Source organism: Canis lupus, chromosome 1 (assembly GCF_011100685.1).
Source record: "Canis lupus familiaris isolate Mischka breed German Shepherd chromosome 1, alternate assembly UU_Cfam_GSD_1.0, whole genome shotgun sequence".
Taxonomy (NCBI): Eukaryota; Metazoa; Chordata; class Mammalia; order Carnivora; family Canidae; genus Canis; species Canis lupus.
Window position 1 is genome coordinate 36,525,379 of NC_049222.1, and position 14,971 is coordinate 36,540,349.

General features: G+C 37.9%; 1 long non-coding RNA gene across 9 annotated transcripts in view; it reads left to right on the plus strand.

Moving 5' to 3' along the window:
* The first annotated feature begins 1,826 nt into the window (after positions 1 to 1,826).
* The window catches only part of LOC119870747, a 108,785-nt gene continuing 95,640 nt past the window's right edge, over positions 1,827 to 14,971 (plus strand). For 6 of the 9 annotated variants that reach the window (XR_005353622.1, XR_005353621.1, XR_005353628.1 and 3 more), the window contains exon 1: positions 1,827 to 2,102. This is a non-coding gene — a long non-coding RNA (uncharacterized LOC119870747). Of the gene's footprint in view, positions 2,103 to 12,250; positions 12,288 to 14,688; positions 14,782 to 14,971 lie in introns of those variants that run through there. The other 3 variants (XR_005353627.1, XR_005353629.1, XR_005353625.1) reach the window with 2 other exon arrangements.

The following is a 14,971-nucleotide window of genomic DNA, read 5'->3' on the forward strand; positions in this document are numbered from 1 at the left end:
CATACAAACCTGCATATGGATATTTATAGCGTTTTTATTCATAACTGCCAAACTTGGAAGCAACCGAAATGTTCTTCAATAGGTGAATGGATAAACAAATTTTGATACATCTACACAATGGGATATTACACAGCAAAAAAATAGAGCTATCAAGCCACAGAAAGACACAGAGGAAACTTAGGTGCATATGGCTAAATGAAAGAAGCCTGTCTGAAAAGACTACATACATAAGATTCCATCTATATGATGTTCTGGAAAAAGACAAAACTACAGACACTAAAAAAGATCAGTGGTTGCCACAACTCAAGGTGGGGGTGGGGTGGGGATGGTATGAATAAATGGAGAACAAGGAATTTTTATAGTAATAAATCTCTTCTGTATGTTACTGTGATGGTGGGTACATGACATGCATTTGCCAAATCTCATAGAACTATACAACACGAAGAGTGGATCTCAATGTGACAGATGGACTTTACTTAATAGTAATATAGGAATATTGTTTCATCAATAGTAACTAATGTAAGATCTAATAATAGAGAAGACTTGGTCGGGGGACTGAGGACTTAAGGGAACTCTCTGTATATTTTGTTCAATTTTTCCATAAACCTTTAATTACTCTAAAAATAAAGTCTATTAAAAAAAAAACTTTGGTATCCTACTGGACTCAGGAGTAGAGATGAGAGAGGGTAGTGGGGTGGCGGGGAGTGGGGGGATCAATGGAAGGAAGACAAAATATCACCTCTTTCCTCAAACAGTATATTAAAGAGTCCAACGTGATCCAAATCACACTTTCTAATTAATGTTAGAATAAACACCAGCTTCTGAGGCTGGAAGAAATCAGCACTAGATTGGGATATGGACCAAAGATCAGTTGCCCAAATATCTCTTGGCCCAAATATTGAAGCAGAGGAATATAGTCTCTTTAATGATGTATTAGTGCCTGATTTTTGACAGAAAGTTATTTGCAAGATGGGCTATGACCTGAGTTATAGAACAGACCATTAAAACTTCAAAAGAAAAAAAAAAATAAAATAAAACTTCAAAAGAAGATTTTTATTATATCCACAGTGCTGGTCAATGTCAGTGAAGGGCAAGTAAGATTTCTGTTCTTGGGAGAAACAGCTGTGCCAGGCTATGACTCTATGTGCCGTCAGAGCATCATACGTTTAAAAGTTGTTTTCCTAAGAGTGAGGATGAGTTGCCCTGTGATAAGCACCCACATTTGCCCAATCTATCCTTGCAGGCTGGCGTTGAGCCTGCATTTTAAGCCCAGACAGGAGACTTGTTTGTTCTTTCTAAGCATTGAGGACAAACCTCAGAGCACAGAACAATCTTTTAAAATATTAAAATCTGGTCATTTAATTCTCCTGCTTAAAACCGTCAAAGCTTCCCAGTGCTCTTAAAGTAATGCTCAACATTTTAAAAGAGCCTCCAAGGTCATACAGTGTATGACATGTATCCACCAGCTTTGTTTTCTGCCACCACGCTTTGCTCACAGTGTGCCAGGCATAGTGACCTTCTCAATGTTCCTTGAATTGTACAAGCTGCTCGTCCTTTCTGGAGCTTCTTTCCTTGGCACACCTCTCCCTCTATACTTATACAACCAATTTCCTCTCTTTATTCAAGTCTTAGATTAAATGTTACTTAAGAGGAAACTCCTTGTCTGAAGTCTCCAAAGGTAGGGGCCTGGGATTTTGTTACTGCACCTGGTACATTTTTATAACCATCATCATGATTGTAATTATTTAGCTATTTTTGTCTTTATTGGACTACAGACTTCATGAGGTTAGGAGTTGTCTCTGTCCCAGACACTGCTCTAACTTTATTCCTTGCTTAGGGTTTGGCACAAATTAGGTGGCTAAGAAATACTTTCTGATGACTGAATGATTGGTAACCATGAGCTTAGTCATTTTAGTCTCATGCTGAGATAGTTCTATGATGAAACTGCATTGCTGGAAGATCCTTGAAGACAAATATTTTAAGCTTAACAAAGGGGATTTGTTTTTAATGTAAAAAGGCAACAGCAGAACTCTAGCAGAAATAAAATTGCAAGAAAAATTCGGTCCTCATGCTTCAGAGAGTAAACCAATCACCATTTCAGGGTAAGTTGAAAGATTTTTTTTTTCCTCATCCATCAAAATATTATAGTTGGCAGACTTCTTTATGAATTCACTTTTCTTCCTCTGAATGATCTTGGATGTGGCCTGGCACATTTCTCAGCGACACTACAAAGCAGAGCATCAGTACATTCCAAAAACAGAGCTGACTGTGTCCCCAGCTTAGTGCAAAAGGTGAATATCCAAAGGGTACCACTTTCTCAAAGAAGGTTTGGCCTACTACTCCTGAAAGCTGAAGGATGCTTGTGGCAAGTTAATTCATTTAGGTTCATATCTAGTGCTATGGTGACCAAGCCCTTTAGAGTTCTGAAGAGGAGAGCTTCTGTTCTTAAAATAAAGGCAGCTGTGTTCCAGCTCCTGAAGAAGATCTCAGAGATGTTCTATCATCTCACAGCTCAGAGGCTCAAAACTCCTCTTTGTAAAGAGGGAGAGAATTTTCTTATTATCGTAGAATTCAGGATCTTGACAATTTTCATGATTAGCTCTTCTGAAACTTGAATGCAAATGAAAAGATATGATGTAGATTATGGTATTTTATGTGTTTATAAATATGCAATATATTAGTGTTTATTAATGCATTAACATTAGGTAGAGATCTTTCTAATATGAACATGTGTGTTCTTCTTATTTAGTAAATTCAATGCCATGGAAATAATCCATTTTTCCTTGAACTGGTGGAATTCTCCATATCTCCATGCTATGAATATTAGTTTTTATTTTCTAGAATTATAATTGCTAATACAGAAACTGTGAAAGATTGGAATAATGTTTATAGACCCAAAGACATAATCTGAAAATTTTGTTTCTTGGAATTTAAATTACTAATATGAGTTTATTTTCTCCTTACTTGATCCTGCCCTCTAAAATTAAATGCCAAGGAAAATTCTGAGTAAGTCATCTAATTTGAGGAGTTCCATTTTTTGGAATACTTGTCATAAATTTAAGAGTTGTAATAATTAATAAATCTTTAACTATGTCTCCTACAGTAATCCACAGGGATGATATTTGTTTGATTTACACTTAGGGGAGAAAAACCCCCAAACCAAATTAATCTGATTTTTTGATGTCTAGGAATCAAGTGTTTTTACAGAGTTTAATAGGCAAATTGTAAATAGATCTGTGTGTGCCTGTGTGTGTGATTCTTTCATCACAACTCCCTATGGAGGAATAACTTTTATTTTATTAATGTTTTACTTTGATTGCTTATGCCAATGTAGGAATTGTACTTCTAGAAGGATAAAATTGTACTTCTAGAAGGATAAAACTAGTTGTAGGATAAAATTGTAGTCAGTAACTAGAGCATTACAAATAGAAGGCAAGTTGCATGAATAAAGGTGATAAAAGAGAAGGGAGACTAAGATAGTTTCTCCTATTTCTTAACTGGGAAAGAAAGATTTGTTTGTAGATGATGTGTAAAAATGATGACCTATGCAAAACATGAGCATTCCATAAATAAGGAAGCTAACATTGTGGGCCTACTATGTGCCTGATATTACATACACCTGTATTTCATTCAGTCTTTATGGTAGACTTGTGAAGTAACCGCTATCATCTACATTTCATAGAAGTTAAGTTTTGCCATAGTATATGTGAACAGTAAGGAACAGCTCTCTTTGACTCCAAATTTGATATCTTCCTATTATACTAATAATATATCACATAAAAATAATGAGATTTTTGAGCATATTCAAAAGTGAAACATCTAGGGATAATGCTTGTCTAGACCTTGGTTATCAATGAAGGAAAAGTATCCCTTCCTGAGAATTGATCATCACAATCCTGCCCACAGGTGGGTTTAAAAACCTCAAACCAAAAATGTCATTTATAGTAGTTTCAGATTTGACCTTCCAGCTAAGTAAAAATTTCATTTAAAGTAGTTTCAGGTTTGACCTTCCAGCTAAGTAAATAAATAAAAGACCCCCCCCCCACAAAATCTACAAGGAAGCAAGGCACCATGAGCAAGAATAAGAATTACCAGTATCAGATCTGCACAGTTTCAGACTGAGACTATGAAATAAATATCTTCAGCATGATTTGAGACTCTGAAGAGACCTATCAAAATATGTGCAAAGATCAAGAAACTATAAAAATGACAAAAATACTGTCAAAGAATTTTGGAATTTATAGGAATAAAAACATTGTAATTAAAATTAAATGCTAGGACTAAAAACATTGTAATTAAAATTCAAGGAATGCTAGATCTAAACAGAGGTTTAGAAACAGAGCTAGAGAAGGAATCAAGAAAACTGAATATGATTCTGAAGAATATGATCCTGGAAAGAAAAAGAAAGCTGTTAATCCATTTGGAACAGAGAGTGATAACTTCTAATATATATCTAATCCCAGAAGGAGACAATATAGAAAAATGGAGAAAAATAAATATTTAAAGAGATGATATCTGAGAATTTAGAAAATTATCAAAAGACATCAAATCTCAAATCCATAATTACCAGAATGGAAAATAAAAAGCCACATCGTGGTAGAGAGTGAGATGACAAAGAATAGATCTGAAATGTGTGGAGAGAAAAGGTTGGTCACCTTAACGGAAAAGTAGTTGGACAGAGGGTTGGTTAGTGGCTCACTGACGAGAAAAAAAAATGAAAAATGACTTTTATATTATCTTTAATATGCTGAGAAAATAAAAACTCCTGAATTTAGAATTCTAAGAATTGGAACTCTAAATGAAAGAAACTACTTTTCAATTACAAGAGCACAATACAGACATTTTCAATAAGATTAAAAATTGAGTTTATCACACTAAATATGTGTGAAGGGAAATTCTAAAGAATGTGCTTTAGGTAGAAAGAAAATAATCCCAGATGGAAAGTTTGAAATCTAGACATGAATGGCAAGGGGTCGGGGGGAATGGTAAATATGGTGTGAATCTAATAAACTTTAACTTCATAAAATAATAACGTCTAATTTGTGGTGTTGTAAAACAAGATGAAACCAAAATATTGGACAAAACTAAAATATAAATTAGTAGGGGATGACCAGAATTACATCATTCAAAGAGGCTTGTATTCTTTAGGTAATGGAAAAGCTTGACCTTAAATGTAGCAAGAATGCATGTTATGATACCTAGTATAGAGAATATATAATTTGTAAACTAATAGGACAAAGAAGAGTGAGAAAATGAAAACAACAGTTACTTTAAAAGTAATGTATAATTTATATAAATTTAGAAAGTAACTTATAAAGAAAATTTATAAAGTGATCTCTAATTAATCCCTCAAACATAAGGCTAGAGCAATGGTTTTCAACCAGGGGTGGTTTTGCCAACATCTGGAGACATTTTTGATTGTCACATGTAGGGGACGGGAACACCACTGGTATCTAGTGAGCAGAGACCAGTGTTGCCATAGGACAGGTCCCTATGACAAAGAATTATCCAGCCCAAAATATCAATAGCACTGAGATTCAGAAATTCTGGAATAGAGAAAGATTAGAAGTAAAAGAATCAAAGAAGATATCCAGATATATCAGTTTTGACTGGTTTGTTGTGGTGTCAAACAACTCCAGAATCTCGGTGGCTAAAAACAAAAGCATGTATTTGTCACTCATGCCTATTGCCAATCACTTAGGGCTCTGTTCCTATGTCTCCTGCCTTCAAAGCCCTGATGACAAACAGCCATTTCCTTGAATTGGGCTAATCATAATGATAGCAGGAGGGTCTAACATCTCCTTCTTGAAAGTGAGGCACTTTGTTTCCATCTACAGATCACTTGCTGGAATTTGTGCCATAGCTCAACAAATCACGAAGGGTCCACAAAGTACAGTCTTAATCTGTGACCCAAAGGAAGGAGAACAGAGGCCTTCGGCAAACCAGAAGTATGACTACCACATCAGGCACATATTACCCAAAGAAGGCTACCATAGCTACATTAGCATCAAATGAAACAACTTTGAGACAAAAGCATTCCTAGAAGGGGAGCCTGGGTGGCTCAGCGGTTTAGTGCTGCCTTTGGTCCAGGGCCTGATCCTGGAGACCCAGGATCGCGTCCCCCATCAGGCTTCCTGCATGGAGCCTACTTCTCCCTCTGCCTGTGTCTCTGCCTCTCTCTCTGTGTGTGTGTGTGTGTGTGTGTGTGTCTCATGAATAAATAAATAAAATCTTTAAAAAAACAAAACAAAACAAAAACATTCCTAGAGATAAAGAGTCCCTTCACAATGATAAAGGAATTCAATTCACTCAAAGCTGTAACAATTCTAAATTTGTATTCACCCAGTAGCATAGCCTTAAGATCAACAGAGCAAAATCTGACAGTCTACAAGGAGAAGGAGAAGAACAAGAATCCATCAGCAGGGCTTCTGAGAAGGGGTTTACCCAGTGAAAACCAAATTTTCAGGTTCTTCAGCAAAAATAGATCAGGTCCAAATCAACACAGGTTTTGCCCCAGACTTCCTTAAGATGAGCATTCTAATTTGAATGAGATTTCTCCTTCTCTCAGGAGACATGTCCGCCTCTTATAACCAAAAGTTAACATGTGAAATAATTTTACTCTTCTGCTCAAAACACTCCAGTGACTTCCCGTATCACTCAAAATAAAAGGAGATGTCTTTACAATGGCCATTAGGCCCTTGTACAATCTGACTTTTCTCCCACTTAACCTTTCTGATCTAATTGAATACTGTGCTCCCAGGTCACGTCTCTCCAATCATACGGTCCTTCACTCTTCCTCGAAAACATTGCTTACACACTGTTGTGGACTGAGTTGAGTTTCCCCTCCTTCTCCTAAATTGTTATGTTGAAATCAGAATGTGATTTTATATGAGGACAGAATCTTCGAAGAGCTGATTGAGTTAAACAGAGGCTGTTAGAGTAGCCCCGATTCAATTAGACTGGTGTCTTTGTAAGAAGAGAATATTAGGATACAGAGAGATGCCATGCACAGAGGGACAGCCATGTGAAGAGGGAGCAGGAAGGCAGCACTATGCAAGCCAAGGATAGAGGCCTCAGAAGAAACCAACCCTACTGATATCTTGATCTTGGCCATGTAGGCTCCAGAACTGTAAGAAAAAAAATTTCTGCTGTTTAACCACCCAGCCTGTGGTATTTTGTTTTGGCAGCCCTAGCAAGTGTATATACAAAGTCACCCCAGGGCATTTGAACATGTTCTCTTTGCCCAGAACCCTCTTTCCACAAATACACACAGGTCTCATTTTCTTACTAACTTCAGGTATGCCTTTATACCAATATCTTCTCAGTGAGTCCTTCCCTGGTACCCTATATAAAAGTGAAACCTGCCTCTCCCAACACTCACTCTACCCCTCCCCTGCTTTATTCTCTGCACAGCACTTCTTACCACCTGCCACCTGTATATCATACCCATTTCATTGTTCTCTGTGTCTGTCACTAGAATGTGAGCATGTCCACTGGGTAAGATCTTTGTCTCTTTTATTTCCTCCTTTATTCTCAGAGACAGAATAGTGCTTATCACAAAGTAGGGATGTGATGAACAATTATCAAATACATTTTAGCAAATTCTCAGTAATCCAAATATTAAAGGCTTAAATGACTTATTTTTAAAGGAGAGGGCAGGCATTGCCTACAGAGAAAAGCAAGCTCACTGGCAAAGGGATCCAAGGCCTGACGAGGCAGGTGGGCTCATGGAGCAAAAGCATGGGACTCATCATAATTTCACCAAGAAAGCAAAGTAAACATACCATTTGTAGAACTTCTCTAGGATTTCAACATTCAGTCAGTAATTCCAAAAGCTAGGGAAAAAATGATTTCCTTTTATCTAGGGTGGCATTAGCAGATACAAAATTTTCTCTTTTAATGGGTAGTTTCTTCTACTTCCATTTTTTTTAAGAAAGTAGAACTTCTTTATCTAGTTTAGAGAATAGATGTTTAATAATATAATATATATATAATATATATAATATAAACTATAAAGAATGGTACTCAGCCTGTTTGTGTAAGTGTATTAATAATAATTAATAGGTGGACTCATTTAAATGTTAAGATACTGAAATGTTTGGGGGGACCTGGCTAGCTCAGTCAATGGAGGTTGTGACTCTAGATCTCAAGGTTGTGAGTTTGAGCCCCATGCCAGGTGTAGAGGTGACTTAAAATCTTAAAAAAAAAAAAAAAAGTTGTACTGAAACGTCTTAATGTGAATACAGCAGGCTTTCAGACTTTTTGGCCCTCGGGGCTCTCCTAATTTTTATTGCGCTCTGTAATAATAGACGGATTTGTCATCCTGGGATAGTCTCCACTGATTTGAGTTTAAAGATATACTTCCTTTCATTCTGCACCCATGCATGACACAGGAACTCAATTGTGCGTAAAACATGTTACTTTAAACAAATAAGCAAAACCAAAATATTTTCAGATGACTTGGCTTTTGCCAGTAGGGTGAAATGTGGCCAGGAGTGGTTTGAATATATTTCATTTCATGGGCATTGAGAATAGTTATGGATCTTGACTTTGGAGTTGTTCAGAGTTGGTTTGAATCCCGTGTGACCACCTCCAAATTACTGTGGTCAAACCATGTAACCTCTTTTCTGCATTTGTGGAATTCATAATTCAGAAATGTGTAAATGAGGATCATAACACTTACCTCATTTAATTCATGTAAGGTTAGATGAGATAATGCACATAAAGTATTTAGACACCTAGTAAATGTGTAATAAATGTTAACTATCATTAATGTCATTATCTCATGCATTGACTTTTATGCTTATTTCCTCTGTGGTTTTCTAAGTTTTCACACTGACAGGAAGGTTTCTTTAAAAATATAATAACACACAAAGAATCCATAATCTTAAAATGTACTCCCCTTTTAAGATTACTTAATGAAGGGCCTTTTTAAAAAAAAGATTTTATTTACTTATTCGTGAGAGACCAGAGAGAGGCGGAGACACAGGCAGAGGAAGAAGCAGGCACCATACAGGAAGCCCGATGTGGGACTCGATCCCGGGACTCTGGGATCACACCCTGAGCTGAAGGCAGATGCTCAACTGCTGAGCCACCCAGGCATCCCAAATGAGGGGCCTTCATTAAGAAAAGTCAAATCTCATGAATCAGGCCACCTTTTCCCTTCCTTATGAGATCTCCATAGTTAGATGTAAGGGAATAAAATTGAGAACCTGAAGAATCTTTATTACTGTAGAGACAAAGCAAGTTTCTCTCTGACAGCTTTGAACACAATAGAGTGCAAACAAGGGATTACCAAATAAACCTATTGTTTTCTAAAATGTTTCTATTTATTGTTTTATTAGGTTAGATGTGCAGAATTTCTTTTTTTATTTTTTTTTATTTTTTATTTATTGAAGTTCAATTTGCCAACATATAGCATATCACCCAGTGCTAGATGTGCAGAATTTCAAGGCCAGAAAAATAAATTAGGGACAAAACAGTTATTTGGTAACTTGTTTGCCTTAATTTGATAGTTGTAGGCTCTGGAGTCATGGGCAGTGCAGTACCTTTCTTTGACACAGAAAAGAGGATCCCTGCTTGGAAAGTCATGCTTTATAGGACTCTCCTTTGGCCTTCCCTTGTGCTACTCCCTCCCTATCAAATGAGGAGTTCAGGGGGCCAACTGTCTACCCCCCTTTTAGACCATACATGAAGTACCTAGGACCCCCATATTTCCAAGTTTGTTTTCCTTAAGCAGACTATTGACAGTGTGCACATACCTGTGTCCCAGGCATGGCCAACGAGCAATGGTTTTGGAAATGAGGGGATGTGGTGGGGGATATAAACGCAGCTGCATGTGTGAATTGGGATGTCTGCATGCCTGTACACAAAACTCTTCACCATGCAAGATACAGCCTAGTATGACAAGGAAAGAGGAAACCAGTTGTAGGTTGAGGGGCCCGGGTGTGGAGGGGCTGCTGAATTCTAGAACTCTAAGGAATGCAAGAATTTTAATTTAAATCTAGTCTCCCACTTCTTTGAAAGGTAAGTTATCAAACATACTTCATCTAGCTCTTTGTTTCCCATATTTATATAACTTTTGTTCTGTGATAGTATGCTATGTCATGTGACATGGAATTCCATTTGCACTCTTGCTCTGGATCCCACAAAAGTCAGAAGTAGGCTGCAGCACAGGACATGTACAGAGAGCCATAGATCATAGAATGTCAGAGCTGGCAATTGTCAAGATCAATATAGTACAATCATTTCATTTTACTAGAAGCAAAATTACATTGTGCAGGGATTGACAAAAATTTACAGCTTTATAGATTCTTTGAGGAAAGAAAACATAGGTACTATGATTCAGTAGATATGGTGGTTAAGAATTGTTTTAACATTGTTAGTTATTGTATTTTAAATTTATCAGAAGATTTTGATATTTTATGGTGTGTTTGTGCACTTATAAAAGTTTGGAGGCACCTGGGTGACTCAGTTGGCTAAGCGTCCAACTCTTGATTTCAGCTTGGTTCATGATTTCAGGGTTGAGAGGTCGAGCCCTGTGTGCTTAGCGTAGAGCTTGCTTAAGATTCTTTCCCTCTTGAGGATCCCTGGGTGGCGCAGCGGTTTGGCGCCTGCCTTTGGCCCAGGACGTGATCCTGGAGACCCGGGATCGAATCCCACGTCGGGCTCCCGGTGCATGGAGCCTGCTTCTCCCTCTGCCTATGTCTCTGCCTCTCTCTCTCTCTCTCTCTGTGACTATCATAAATAAAAATTAAAAAAAGGCATCTGCTTAAAAAAAAAAAAAAAAAGATTCTTTCCCTCTGCCCCTGCTTCCTTCTCCTGCTTTTTCTCTTTCTCTCTTAAAAAAAAAAAAAAAAAGTTTGATTAACTTTTCCTGATGGGTGGTGGTTGGAGGTATACTGGTGAATTAGAATTCAAGCCTCATACTTCTTCAGGTAGCCCCTACCCACTTCTAGAAGGTTCTGATCTAAGTCCTTCAATAAGAAGCAGACCTAAGTGGATCCTTCTATCCAGGTGACCATACTCTTCCACCTGATGCCTTCATCATGGCCACTATTGAATGCACCAGGAGCAGACGCCCAACTCAAGGGAGCCCACTTACCAAACACCTAGTAAATAACTGATAGGATTATTTTGCCTGACAAGGGTATTAGTGACTAGTTAGATTCTCTCTTAGAAAATTTGAGTGTAAAATAGAGAGGAAACTGGGAGTAGGTATGGAGGCAAAGTGAATGCCACAGAGAGAGAAAGCAGCATGGGAACATCATGAGTAAGCAGAAGCTGAAAGGGTAGAAGCATTGAGGTCAACTAAAGAGTCCACAGACAAAGAATCAAGGAGCAAAGCTGAATCATGTGGTGAAGACTGGGTGAAAACAGATTTGTGGCTCAGATGGGGTTGGGTCAGGGGTGAAGCAAAATAGCTTGGTCCTTAGCACCACTCAGGTTCCCAATGACTTATCAGTTCAAGATACTCCAAACGTCCTGAGGCTTGCCTGACTGAAACTGATTTTGTTCTCCCCAAGGATTCTTCCATTTAGCTTTTCCTGGAACCTAGGAACAAAACACTGATCACGAATAACATTTACTGATCCCTCACTTTTCACCAGAGCTGTTTTAAGAGTTTTTCAAGAATTTTTGCTTTACCCTCAGAACAATGATTTGAAGTATTTTCACTAATCCCATTTAAAAATAAGAAAACCAAGGCAAGAAATGTTAAATCAGTTGCCCTAGGTCACATAGTGGTCTTATGGGGAATAGAACTTGGAATTCAAATGTAGGTAGCATGATTTAGAGCCTAAGCTCAAATCAACCATAATACCACTTCTGTATGTTTCAGATTTGTTTTCTGTCTTCTTGTATTTATTATTATTTTACTGCTCACCCCCTGCATGCCATATTCTCGAATAGGTTTATGTTCCTGGCAGCCTAGAGTTTCTAAGTAATGTAATTCTCAGCAACAACAGACCTGCCGTTTCAATCACCAGGCAATTAATTTTAGCTTTCTTTTCATGGGCATATAGTCAGAGGTTTTTTTGTTTTTTGTTTTTGTTTTTTCTGATTCTGCTGTGCACACAGCAGGACAACTCCTTGGAATATAATGTTCTCTTTGACCTGCTCCTAAGAAGAGTGATCCTCTAAAACAGCACATCCTGTCCTAAACTCAGCTAAATTATAGTCTGTCTCCTCCCCGAGACTGTGAATTCCTGAAGGCACTAATTGTTCTTTTCTTTTTATTTGTCTCTAGTAGGTCTTGCAATGTCTGTGACAACAATACTCCAAAACAGGTCAGTAAATGAACATAGTGGCTCCTTATTTATACTCTGGACTTCAGATGTTCATTCACACTCTGTTCTAGTCTACCTTGGGGACAAGCCTATTTGGTCAATAGAGAATATATACCTAATCCAAGGTGGCTTTCAACTCAGAATGGTAATACGTAGGCATTTAAGACAATTACTTTGGTATTAGAGACAGAAGACCAGACCAATAATTTTGTGTTAAGATAGGTAACTGAGTTAATAGTACATAATTAAAAAAATAAGACTTTATTTGTATAGCACTTTATAGAATGAAAAGCATTCATATTTCTATGGTCTCATTGCATGCTCACAGTGTACTTTGAAGATTTATTATTCTGGTCTTGAAGTCTTTGCCTGTGCTAAACCATGGCGGGCAGCCATGTGGGTCAGTGGGGTCTTCTCTGCTGCTGCAGTTCTATGAGACAGTCTACTCTGAGCTCCTGAATGTCATTGCCTAGAAAATCCCAGGATTGGGGTGGGATGGTGTAAGGATGGAGGAGTTCTTCCCCAGCTCCCTCTGTGATTAAGCCTCTGAGAATGAGGGGGCAGGTGAAGGTTTGTCCCCTGAGTATCACCCTTCCTCTTGTCACCAATCTGCCAGTCTTCTCCAATCCATCACACACCTAACTGTGATGGAGATTGAAGAAGTGTTTTTCTAAAGGATCAAATTTCAGAGGGGATGGAATCTTTTTCTAAGGAAAGTGAACCATGGAAAACTTTCTCTCCTGTTCTCCTTCATCTCTGCCCTTCTCCTGTCTATGCTGCCTTTCCCATCAATTCCTTTTCTCTGGTCTTCCATACCTTTCCTTGATAATTTCCACTACTCTCCATGTAGAGATGCTCCCACCACCATTTCTACCTTCCTAAACCTTAGTCCAATTATTAATTCAAGAAGTTTTTGTCTGCTCCATCATTCATTATTCAGAGGAGAGACTATGGGCCATAGTCCTGCAAATGATGATGGTTTGAGAATTTCCAAATCCACTGCAATCTCCCAACCAGAGATACCCAGGCCAATCTCCTCACAAGTTTACCTGGGATACTGGCTCACACTGCCACAGCCCAAACTTACTCTGTGATAATACACTCAAATTTCTTATGCAGTCATCCTAACCCCCTTGAGAACAATAAACTCTGGCATTATTGTAAGGGTCTTAGACTCTTTTCTGAGCTTGGATCAGGTTACCAGAGCCTCTACTAGGTACAAGTCTGTTTCTTTTTGTTGTCAAAGAAGGATAAACCATTTCCGATTAATTTTTTAAAATTTCAAATCCTTTCTTTCTCCACAACAAACTCAGTTCCCCTTTCCCAAGGGAATGGGGTTAATTGATTCCAGCACAGTGTAAGAAAATGGAGCCTTAGAGAAATTAAGTGAATTACCAAGCAATGGCAGACACACACACTACAATGTCTCACTCATAAATATTAATTGTCTACTTTGCAAGTAGAGATTTACTGGCAGCTCTGAGGAAACTTCTGATGGTAAATTATTGAATCTATTTGTTGATCTCATTTTCCATATTTCTTTCATTTCCTTTCCAGCTCCTTCTTTTTTTTTAAGTGTTAAATATATTCAAAAGCTTTTGATTTAGAATGATCCAAGATGTAAAGTTTTGTCTCTTACATTGACAAAGTGGAAATGTCTGAAGACAAGAAGGAAAAGGTTAAATATTCTTTATGTCATAACTTCTTCACAGATCCCCAGAGTTAATGTTCATAGCATTTATATTCTGATTATCCCCTCCAACAACCCTCTGCCTTACACAGAGTAGGAACTCAAGAGAATCTCTTAGAATTCCATGTATGATATATTGAGAATTTTTAAGTAAAATCATCCTGGAAGTCTGATCCTTGCCAGTAAAATTCATGCCAGGTCAATTCCCTACCAACCAATTCTGCTCAGCTGTTGAGATTGTTCTCTCTCTCTTTTTTTTAATTTTGTGGAAGTTAATGTGTTTACCAAAATGGAAGGATCTGAAAAATATTTTTTCCCTTTATTTTGAAGAGTTCCATTTCTGGCAGAAAAATAATTCTGGCGCATTATTTTCTTTGCAATGACTTGCTTAAGGAGATGTGTACTTCTCCCCCTTCCTCACTCAGCTTTTCGGGTCAAGCCTAAAGACAGGAGCTAAACAAACACAGCTCTTCCTCACTTTGCCTCTGTCCAAAAATTTCATTTCACCTTTGTGAAGCCCCCTCTCTCCACCATATTTTTCTTTCTCTCTCTTTCTCTTTTTCTCTCCATCTCTCTTTCTCTCCCTCTCTCTGTCTTTCCTATATCTAATATATACCTGCAGAAAGTGGAATTTCCTTTGGTAAATGCTTGTTACATATGTTTTTAACAATTGCTTTAAGTGCCAGGAATTGGTCTTTTCACTTCTGCCAGCAGCCTAAGCATCCCTGGAACATATTTCCAGATTTTCAAGGAAAGAAGCCCTGTTTTCAAGCTAAGAGTAATGAGCCCTCTTTTTTCATACTGGTGAGTATGCCACAGGATGGGTATGACCCATGGTCTTTCCAGTAGCCATGAAAGAATGTGATGGACTTCAAAGGCATTACTTTCAAGCTCAGGGAATTGTAGATGAAGGTGTGCCACACAGCAAGAGTGCAGACTGAGTAAATGTTTCATGGGATGGAAAATGGAAGTCAAATAAACCCAGTAAGACCTT